The following is an 11617-nucleotide window of genomic DNA, read 5'->3' on the forward strand; positions in this document are numbered from 1 at the left end:
ACATTATATTATTATTATATATATACATTACTATATATTATATATACTATAAACTTATTTATCTTCTATTAGATTCAATAACAACGACAGCTTCTTCTTCTTCCACCTTTTTTCAATTACAACACTAGAATAATATTTATTGCAATGCCTTTTCAAAAAGTAAATTAAATTATTTATGAATGGCACAATTATATATATATTATTATTTATTAATCCTATTTCATTATTTCTTTTTTGACCGATATTATTCTTAATTTCTTCAATATCATAATCATTATCATAATTATCATCATCATTATTAATTGAGATGGCAACATGAAACTGATCCTCTGTTATTATCATTTCTTGATAATTTTTGAATAAATTATTCAAGACATCTTTACATAACAGATTTAAATTTGAGGAATTTTTAACATTAACCAATGCATTTTTTGAGAAAATAACAAAAAAGATTTTTCCTCAAAAACAGACGCACATCATCTTTTTACATTTTATTGAGAGTTGATAACCATCATCATCATCATCATCATTTTGTTGTTGTTATTGTTCTTATGTTTGCCTTCTGTGTAGTAATGAATAAATTTAAAAAGTTTTCAAAAACAACACGATCTCCATTATGTTTGGGAGACAAAGGAAAGTTGTTGCCTAAACTCTGACAAATGAAATGATAATCTGCTTTTCCTATACCATTAGTTGTTAAAATATCTTTTAGTTTTAAACTACCAAAATATTTTTTAAAATTTGTTTCATATTCTCTTTTAACTTCATCAGTTGTTGTTCCTTTTCAGCAGCACAAAAGTCTTTCCAATTTATATCACTTTGTTGTTTGTATTTGGAAACAAACTTGTTGGCATCGTATAATTTTTAAACCATGTTTCATTGCGAGTTTGGTATTCCAATGTATCTATATTGTATTTACACCAAAGATCTTGCACCAATCGTATACAATTGCGTAAATCTTTGGTTTTTATACGATTATGCATTTCAACACGTATTGGTATAGACTGGTCTTTCATTACTGCTTCAATTATATTATCTTGTCCATAAAAGGATAGATTGAAACTATCGTATTCATCAGAATAAATATAGTCTGAATTATACTCTATTATAATGCGTTTATGACATACTGGGGAATTTTCATAAACTACTAGACATCGAGTTATCGGTGAAGAACAAGAAACATTTTTGTTTTTTCAATGATTAGAAGAGTGTCATTCACTTTAATATCATGATCATTTTTATATTAATGTTAAACTTTATACCATTACTGCTGCTACTGTTGTTATTTTTCTCTTCATTATGAAACTTTTCACCATCTCTAGATTTTTCTTTTCTTTTTCAAACTTTGATCTGAATGAGTACTACTGTTGTTACACAAGTGTAAATCATCATCATCATCATCAGTAGAAGATAATTTTCTTCTTTTTTATCATAAACTGATAATTTTTTTTTTTTCAACAACACCGATGTCATCATCTGTTGATGATAATTTTTCTTTTTTTCAACAACACATCTGATGTCATCATCTGTTGATGATAATTTTCTCTTCTTTTCAACAACACCGATGTCATCATCACTATCATAAACTATTGATGATAATTTTCTTTTTCAACAACACTACCACCATCATCAGCACTATAAACTCTTGAAATTTTTTCTTTTCTTTTTCAACACGTTTTTGTCATCATCATAAGATGAATCATCATCACTATCACTACTATCACTACTATCACTACTACTACTATCACTACTACTGCTGCTATCACTATTACTGCTGCTATCATCATTTCTTTCCTTCTCACTATATGATGATACTTGTGTATAAATGTTTTGTAAATTTTTTATTGATTCTTCATTATTAATGCTGCAGTTTGTCTCAGAGAATTGTTTCTTTGTGATTGCGATTACTAAATCTTCATCAGACATTTGTTGCATTACAATCCTTGACTCTTCCTCTTTTTCTGATGATAATTGTTGTTGTTGTATTATCGCTTCTTTTCTACCAATTCTGGTGATAACAGATCTTCCTTTTTTCTGGTGATAACTGTTGTTGTAACAGATCTTCTTCTTTCTCTACTAGTTGTAATTCTGGTGATAACTGTTGTTGTAATAGATCTTTCTCTTTTTCTGCCAATTCTGGTGATAACTGTTGTTGTAACAGATCTTCCTCCCTTTCTGTTAGTTGTAATTTTGGTGATAATTGTTGTTGTTGTATTACCGCTTCTTTTTTCTGCCGATAACTGTTGTTGTAACAGATCTTCATCTTTTTCTGCCAATTTTACTAGTTGTAATTCTGGTGATAACTGTTGTTGTTGTTGTATTATCGCTCCTTTTTTGCCAATTCTGTTAGTTGTTGTTGTATTATCGCTCCTTTTTCTGCCAATTCTGCCAATAACTGTCGTTGTTGTTGTTGTATTATCGCTCCTTTTTGCCAATTCTGCTATTTGTAACAGGTCTTCCTCTTCTGGTGATAACTGTCGTTGTTGTTGTTGTATTATCGCTCCTTTTTTTGCCAATTCTGCTATTTGTAACAAGTCTTCCTCTTCTGGTGATAACTGTCGTTGTTGTTGTTGTTGTTGTATTGTTGTAATAGAAGAGGAAGATATTTGTGATTGTGGTAATAAAGAATCATCAAATTCTGTTGGATTCCAGGAACCTTCATCGTTTTCTTTATCCATCCTAATATTATTGATGGCAGTAAACAATTCTTCAGCCATTTTTTGTTCGTTAAAATTATCATCTTCTTTCATCTCATCATCATCATCATCATCATCGTCGTCGTCTGTTAAAAATAAATCATTTTCTATTGGGGTTGGCATTTTTAAATAAATTTTTTACAACAGAAATTATACCACGACAAAGTTTAAACTAGACTAATGCAAGATTGACAACTATCAACCCTTTTAAGCTAAACAAAATGACATTACCATTTTATTATATTTTATTTATATATATATATAAATAAAATTTAATAATAATAAAAGTATATATACAATCCTCTAAAAACAATAATTTTTAAAATGAAATTTAATAATAATTTAAATACAATTTAAAATTTTTTTCATTATTAAAAGTTTTTATTAATAAAAATTTTCTAAAATAAAATAAAAATAAAAACTAATCTAAAAATTTATATATATATATATATATATATATATATATATATATATATATAATATATATATATATATACAAAATGGAATATACAAAATTAAATTTCTCTGCAATTTCTCCAATGAGAATATACAAAAAATTATGAAAATTTTTATTATGAAATATTTAGTCCTATTAATGTAAATATACCACCCTAGAAAAAGATTAATATTTACGAATATTAATTTAAATTATAATAATAATAATAATTTTTACATCAAACTAGAAAGTAAACCGGACGAAGATCAAGATGTAGACGTATTGGGAGGAATTATTGATAGAGATTATTCGGGTAATATAGGAATAATAATGTATAATTTTTCAAAACAAAAGAAAAAAATGTTAAAGTGGGTGATATTATAGCTATAGCTAGATTGTTAAAATATTTAATAAATGATAATAATAATGAACAAAATAATAATAATAAAGATAATAACAACGTGGTACTGAATATTGGCCGAAAAAAATGACGAAGGGGTCTGTTGCTTGGGACGTTTTTTCACCTCAAAACATGACGATAAATGGAAATGATGTTATTACTATTTCTACAGGTATAAAATTTCCTCATCTCTCTTTTTCTTCGCATTATTATATTAGATACGCTAGCCGATCTGGCTTAGCTTCAAAATCATCAATTATCGTAATTATTTGAGATAAAAATGGTGATATTGTATTAAATAATTTATCTAATAATAAATATGATATTAATAAAAAGGACCGTATAGGACAAATTATTTATGAAGGATAAAAATTAAAATTGCTAAATTATATTTATTTTTTTTTAAATAAGAAGGAAATTTTAAAATATTTTTATTTTCACCTAAAGAGAGGTAATAAGTTATAGCACAAAGGGCTTCTATAAAAAAATAAACATTTTTTTTTTCATCATTATCATTAAAAGTATCATTACATAATTTAGCAATTTGTAAGACGTCATTAAAATTCATTTTAGTTGATGATTCAGTAACAGCTTTATATATCACATTTTTGGTTTCATCATTATAATTTAATAATAACCCAGAATTGTAATCACTTCCAAAAAATATAAAATGTAAAATAACATAATTTATAAGTTGATAATAATTTAATTTTAAGTCATTAGATAAATTATCCAAGTTGTATAAAAGTCCTATGCCTGTTTTGAAATTAGGAGTAACGAGAATAATTTCTGAATTTTTAAAAAATGTCATCATTGCTAAAACATCAGAATCAAGAGAAATAATAACACTTTTACCATCATCATCATTATTATTAGTAGATGATGATAAATTTCTAGCAAATTTAAAAAGTTCAATTTCTCCTTCTCCACGTACTTGAATATCAGATTCAAGATTTGTTACAAAATTAAATTTTATGTTTTTTAAATCTCGTGTCATTTTTTCCTCCAATAGTTTAAAACTATTTTTAAATAATTTGCCTACATTAATTAATTTGTAAATATTTTTTTCATCATCTATAACGATCACTTTATGTTTTGAAACCGGAGGGTATCCATCAACGGCCAAAAAAAAAGTAATATTACTACCATCTTCAACTTGAAAAAAATTACATACTTGCAACGTAATGCAAAATGGCATCACTCAATATTTCAGCATTAAAATCTAAATAATCATTATTTTTATTATTGCTGTTTGATGTAAAAATGTGTACTGTCTACTCCAATAAAATTCAATTTATCATTTTTTAAAATTTTATTATTATTATTATTATCATTACAAAGAGAAATTGGAATAAAATAACTTTTTAAGTGATTTATCAAATAATGAACTCCCATTTTTTTATTAAAGTAAAATATATATATATATATATATATATATATATATATATATATATATATATATATATATATATATATATATATATATATATATATATATATATATATATATATAAAAGACTTAATATAACCTCAATGGTTTATTATTTTTTTTAAATAATATAGGTGAAAAAATATGATTGATAATATAAAGGTGAAAAAAATTGATAATATTTTCAAATGTTAAAAATTTATAATTTTCATCTGGTAATATTACTTTTAATACATCAATAAAAGACACGTTATACAATTCTTTATTATTTTTATAAAAACTTTTATTAACCCGGGCAATGAAAGTACTAGATTCTTTTTATCATAATTTACTTTGTATTGCTTATATTTTTCTAACCCTGTTTTATAAATTTTCAAACTACTTGTAGGTTCACTAATGAAATGAAATATAGTAGAAGAATTTACACAACTGTTCATTTTTTAAGTAAGTCGTATATATATATATATATTTTATTAAACAAACATATATATAATATTTTTATTATATAAAAACATATATATATAAAATTATATATATATATAGAATAAATGAAAAATATATATATTTCTTCATGACTAAATAAATATATATGAATTAAAAATGACATATCATTATTCTTCTAATAATGACATGTCTGTTATAACCAATCAACAGGGTATTGAATTTTTAAAGTTAAAGTCTCATTTAAAGTTTTTTGATTTTAATATTCAACGAGAAAGGGATATCTTGAATTTAAGAGATATAAAAATTATAATTTTTCAGTCATTCATCCTATAAAAAGTAATGACGATGATCAGCAGAGGATATCTAATACACCGTGTATTCTCGAATTGTTTGATGGGAAAATTGTTGTGTATATTCCATATTCAGAATTAATTCATATAAAATAATAAAAATAATTTTTTTGTCTTTGTCATCTATTGATGATTTTTATTCATATAAAAACATATTAAAAATAAAAAATTATGATTCTTGACACGACAAAAAAATTTACTAAAAACGGTTATTTAATATATATAATTATTTTATTTAATATATATATTATTATTTTATATATATTGACAAAAGTTTATTAACATTATATATATCTACAAAATATAAAAAAATATTTAATGTAATAATAATAATAAATAAAATAGCTACATTTTTTATTAATAATAATAAAAAATTTTCAGCTATCAATTTGATACTGAATAACAAAAATGAAAAAAATAAAATAAAAATATTTTATTAATATAAAAAGTAATAATTATTTATTATTATTTTTTTACTAGAAAAGGTTATTTAGTGTAATGAAAAAATAAAATAAAAATATTTTATTAATATAAAAAGTAATAATTATTTATTATTATTTTTTTTATTATTTTCATTTTACATTTATATATACATGTGTACGCATTTTGAATTCATATTGCAGAGAAAACAAATATGGTGGTATCATCTTGGGGAAGTTGCTGGATCAAAATGTTTAGACTTTGGACGAACATCATCACCAACGATCGCTGTAAATACTTGTCCAAAAGTATGGTTACCTCCCACCCTAGCAAATAGAATAGAATTATCCAAACTTTTAAATGAATGTAATGATTTGTCCCAACTTTTAGAGGAATGTAAAGCTTTGAGAAAAGAGAATAATAAACTTTTAAAAACTGATTTGTTGGAGGGAAAAGAAGAGTTAATAGTACAAAGAAAATCAAAGGAAAAAATTGTTGAAAAGATTATCTTGTATAATAAATAAAAAATATTAAATGTTTAAAATGAATTTTTTCACCATTGTTAGAGAAAAATAAAAATATATATATAATAACATACATATATATATATAAAAAATCCTTTATGCAATGAATAATAATACTATTTTTTATTATTTTTTCTACATTGAATACATAATAAATTTTTTTTATTTTGATTAATAAATTTTTGACAATTTGTACATTGTAGTCGTACTTTTAAAACATTTAATTCTTTTCCCGTTTTTATAATAATCATATGATCACCTCGTAATAAAATTTGTTCAGCGTCCTTTCCAAGGATAGGATCAAATATCCGTAATAGAGGATTTTTAATTTGATTTAATAAATAATATTCATAATCTATTTGAAGACCATTTTTCAAAACAAAATCGGGGTTTTCAGCCTTTTGATATAAAGGTATTTTTTTTAGATGTTGTTGTTGTTGATATAATAACGTAAGAACTCGATCTCCAAGTGTGTGGGCGCTGTTCCAGAATCTCGAATGGCCATTTTATTGGCCAATTCAGCGTGGGCTTGTTTTGCTTTATATTCGTTTTGAGTTTTTGTCAATTCTTTAGTTATTATCAGTTGACTTAACTCAATTCGGTCATTAAGTAAATCTGAAATGGTTTGTTTGACGAGTGTAACGGCCTTTTTCGTATCTCGTTCAATGAGAATTATTTTTAAAATTTCTGCTATTAAGTTGGCGGTGAGATGACAATTATCTCTACGAATTGTTTCTATTCCTTTACAATCAATTTTATCAAAAGTATCTGGTCGAGTATAATACAGACCCGCAAGCGTTTTTTATTGATAAGTAAATATGGACAATAAACCTTTTCAAAGTCTAATTTAATAGGATTAATAAAATGCTTCAGAACGTTATCCGCCGCTTCCTGACCCAACATTATGGCTTCTGAACGGTTTTTACGCAAAATTTATCATTACTGAATCCGTATCTCCATAAATAACTTTAGCATTTGGATATTGTTCTTCAATCATGTTTTTGGTAAACATAATCATTTCTCGTCCAAATGCCGTAACGCTTTGCGAAATTTCTACGCAAGGTAATTTACCAACTTGGGCACCCGTAAATCCATAAACGGAATTTGCAGATATTTTTAAAGCTAATTGACGACCGTCTAATACCTTTCTTTTTAACGGATCCGTTTCCCTTTTCAAATCATTTTTAGCTTTTTTCCGAGCTAAGAGTAAATTTTCCAATATCTGAGGAAGTAAGCCTTTACGTATATGAGGTTTGACGAAATAATTACCTGATGGTGTTTTAGTATAATTATCACTCGATAAGGCTGTATGCTTATTATTATTAAGCAACGTTGAATAGCATAGATTATGAGCCATAATAATTGTAGGATATAAAGCGCAGAAATCTAGCGTGGTAATAGGATCGTTATAAAATCCTTTTATTGGATCTATTACGGTAGCTCCTTGATAATCGTTACCCTTTTCTCGGTCCTCACATGAAGGAATTATAAAATCATCATCATCACCACCACCACCATATTTTGAACATTTTCTAAGAAGGTGAGAAACGATTTTAATTTGTTGACACCGCGTGAGAATAAAAGAAAGAGGAACTCCCGTTACGCGAGCCATTTCGATAGAATTGATAAATAACATTAATTTATCTATTAATTTCAAAGGTAAAACGCATCTTTTAAACAATACACGCCAATTTTCGTCTCGTTTGAGCGTTCTTGTGATGTAAAACTGATATTTGTGTGTGATGAATATCATCCTTTTGTTCTTTTAAAAATGTTGAGAAACTGCATTTAAACTGTAAGAACGTAATTTATAATCTCTTTTAATAACATTTAATACATCCAATATACATCTACCTTCTATATTTATGACTTTGTTAATAGCTTTACCTATTTGCTTACTTTCAAAAGTCTTTGTAGTAACGGTTGATTTTAAACCCACTATTCGACTAAGATAAAATTGATTAGAATTTAAATGATTAGCTCTTTCCACCAAATATGTCAAATCAAAATTGTTTATATTGTATCCTGTAATAACATCGGGATCCACTACATTTTGAACAAAACGAGACCAAGTTTCAACATTTCTTTCTCGGATTGAAAAGTATATATTTTAGCATTATCAATGGGTGAACATTCACCCAAGACAAAAATGACATGTGAATATTGATCATCATCATTATCATTTTTTGTCCGTGTTTTATAATAACGTTACCTATTTGAATAATAGGATCAATATCTGGCGTAGGAAAAATTCCTTTTCTACCAGCGCATTCAATGTCGAATGAAAGAGTAGTTAGAGGTCCGATACTACTAGCCCAATGCGTTTGAGTGGGATCGTGACCCAAGACATTACTTTGTAAAACGTCAATTTCAATTTGACATTTTGTTTCTTTTAATTTTTCATTTCTAACGATCCATTTTCTTCGTGGTAATTCTATCCAAGAACAACCAAATATGTTTGTATCAATCATAAATCTTAGTATAAAGTCAACATTGGCTTCATAAAATTGAACCTTTTCATAATCTTTAAAATAAAAACACTTTTCTCTTCTATTAAAATGCGCTGTACATCACGAATTATCTTGGGTAATGATACAGTTATTTTAAAATAATTAGTCTTTTCATTATTGAAATTATAACCATATAAATTCTGTTTAGATACTATTTCCACAGACGTGATAAATTTGGCAATTAATCCATTTAAACAGCGTAATTTATTAGAAACTTTATCATTTAATGTCATTTTAAAATTATTTACTTGATGAAGATCAAACTTTTTCGAACGTTAACGTAAAAATATGGATAAAAACCATGAACGTGACAACATACTGAATTTCCTAAACTATTTACTCCAAACATACGTATGACGGGTGTGATAACGGGTGATAAAATTCTTTCGTTGTTAAAATGGCGAAAATCCAGTACAATCATCAACTTCTAAATTGAAAAATATAAAAGAATCTCTAGTAGTTTTTAAAATAGGAACAGAAGGTCGTTTTATAAGAAAATCTTTTTTATTATTTTTAACATCATTATTATTTTCATTTTTTTCTTTTCATCGTGTTTTTATGTATATATATATAAAAGGAATATTTCCTTATATAAGTAAATATATATATATATATATATATATATTTAAAACAAAAAAAAAATTTATTTAATAATGTCACCAAGTTTTAAAAATAAGAATGGATGAATGAGTTTGTGTTAAGGATATTTTTATTACTCAAATAGTAAAAAAATAAAAATTAAATAAATTTAATAACTTTATTATAAAAAATATTAGTCCATCAAATTTTCCTGATTCTTTTAAGTCCTTATTTTTGGCCATTTTCATAGACTAAGAAATATAATTTCAGTTCATCATCATCCACTTTTTTATATATATTTATATATATATATATATATATATTAATATATCTTTGTATCTAGATATGTTAGTATAATTGATTTCCAAAAATCTCAAAAAACTAACGTAGATATTTTTAAAAATAGTAGATTTTTATTTGATGGATTTATTTATATCTGCGTAGATTTTTATTTAATGTTTATTCTTATTATTTATACTTTATATATATTTATATATATAAATATAATAATAAGAATAAGAATATATATAATATATAAAAAAATAAAAATAAAGAAATAATTATAGAAAAATAATTATAAATAAAAATAAAGAAAAAAATTTCTTCAACATAACGTTAGATTTTTTTTGTAATATTTTTTCATTTTTTTTCAACATAACGTTTTTTATTCGTGTTTTTCTCTTTTGAGATTAAAGTAAATTCATTTAGCTTTTCAATGATGGTATTCATTCTATTCTTATACTTTATTTAAGTCAAAACATATTCATTTTATATTCCTTCCTTACTGGTGGGATATGTAAAACAAAAATAATCATCAACGTAAAGGAAGGAATCAAAAAAATACATTTGTTCATTTTTTTAAAATGGTGATGGAAAATTTAGAATCGAGTGATTAGTTTTACCTAAAAGTATAAACATTGGCGTACAAAATAAGTATAAAAAAATTTTAATCAAATAAAATTTTATTATTTTTAACAAATATTTCAAAAATATATCTACGTTTGTTTTTTTGAGATTTTTAGAATTTTTTTCTTCTTATTCTTATTATTTATACTTTATATATATTTTTATATATATAAATAAATATAATAATAAGAATAAGAATATATATAATAAGTAAAAAAATAAAAGAATAAATAGAAAAATAATTATAAATAATAAATAAATAAAAAAAATTCTACAGTTAGATTTTTTTTTGGGGTAATATTTTTCATTTTTTTTTCAACATAACGTACGTGTTTCTCTTTTGAGATTAAGAGTAAATTCATTTAGCTTTTCAATGATGGTATTCATTCTATTTTATTTTTATTCCTATCTTCTTTAAATGTCGTTTTATATCAGAAAAGTTATTTCCAAAATCTCAAAAAACTAACGTAGATATTTTTTGAGATATTTTTAAAAATAGTAGATTTTTATTTGATGGATTTATTTACGCGTAAATTGTACGTTAATGTTTATACTTTATTAAAGTCAAAACATATTCATTTTATATTCCTTCCTTACTGGTGGGATATGTAAAACAAAAATAATCATCAACGTAAGGAAGGAATCAAAAAATACATTTGTTCATTTTTTTAAAATGGTGATGGAAAATTTAGAATCAGTGATTAGTTTTTAAAAAAAGTATAAACATTGGCGTACAAAATAAGTATAAAAATTTTAATCAAATAAAATTTTATTATTTTTAACAAATATTTCAAAAATATATCTACGTTTGTTTTTTTGAGATTTTTAGAATTTTTTCTTCTTATTCTTATTATTTATACTTTATATATATTTTTATATATATAAATAAATATAATAATAAGAATAAGAATATATATAATATA

The 11617-nt window shown here is 24.2% G+C and overlaps 1 pseudogene; it reads right to left on the bottom strand.

The window, feature by feature from the left end:
* Positions 1-1985: 1985 nt before the first annotated feature.
* Positions 1986-11617, bottom strand: part of LOC136835744 (DNA polymerase delta catalytic subunit-like) — a 30076-nt pseudogene continuing 20444 nt past the window's right edge.

The sequence above is a fragment of the Macrobrachium rosenbergii genome, chromosome 55, assembly GCF_040412425.1.
Source record: "Macrobrachium rosenbergii isolate ZJJX-2024 chromosome 55, ASM4041242v1, whole genome shotgun sequence".
NCBI lineage: Eukaryota > Metazoa > Arthropoda > Malacostraca > Decapoda > Palaemonidae > Macrobrachium > Macrobrachium rosenbergii.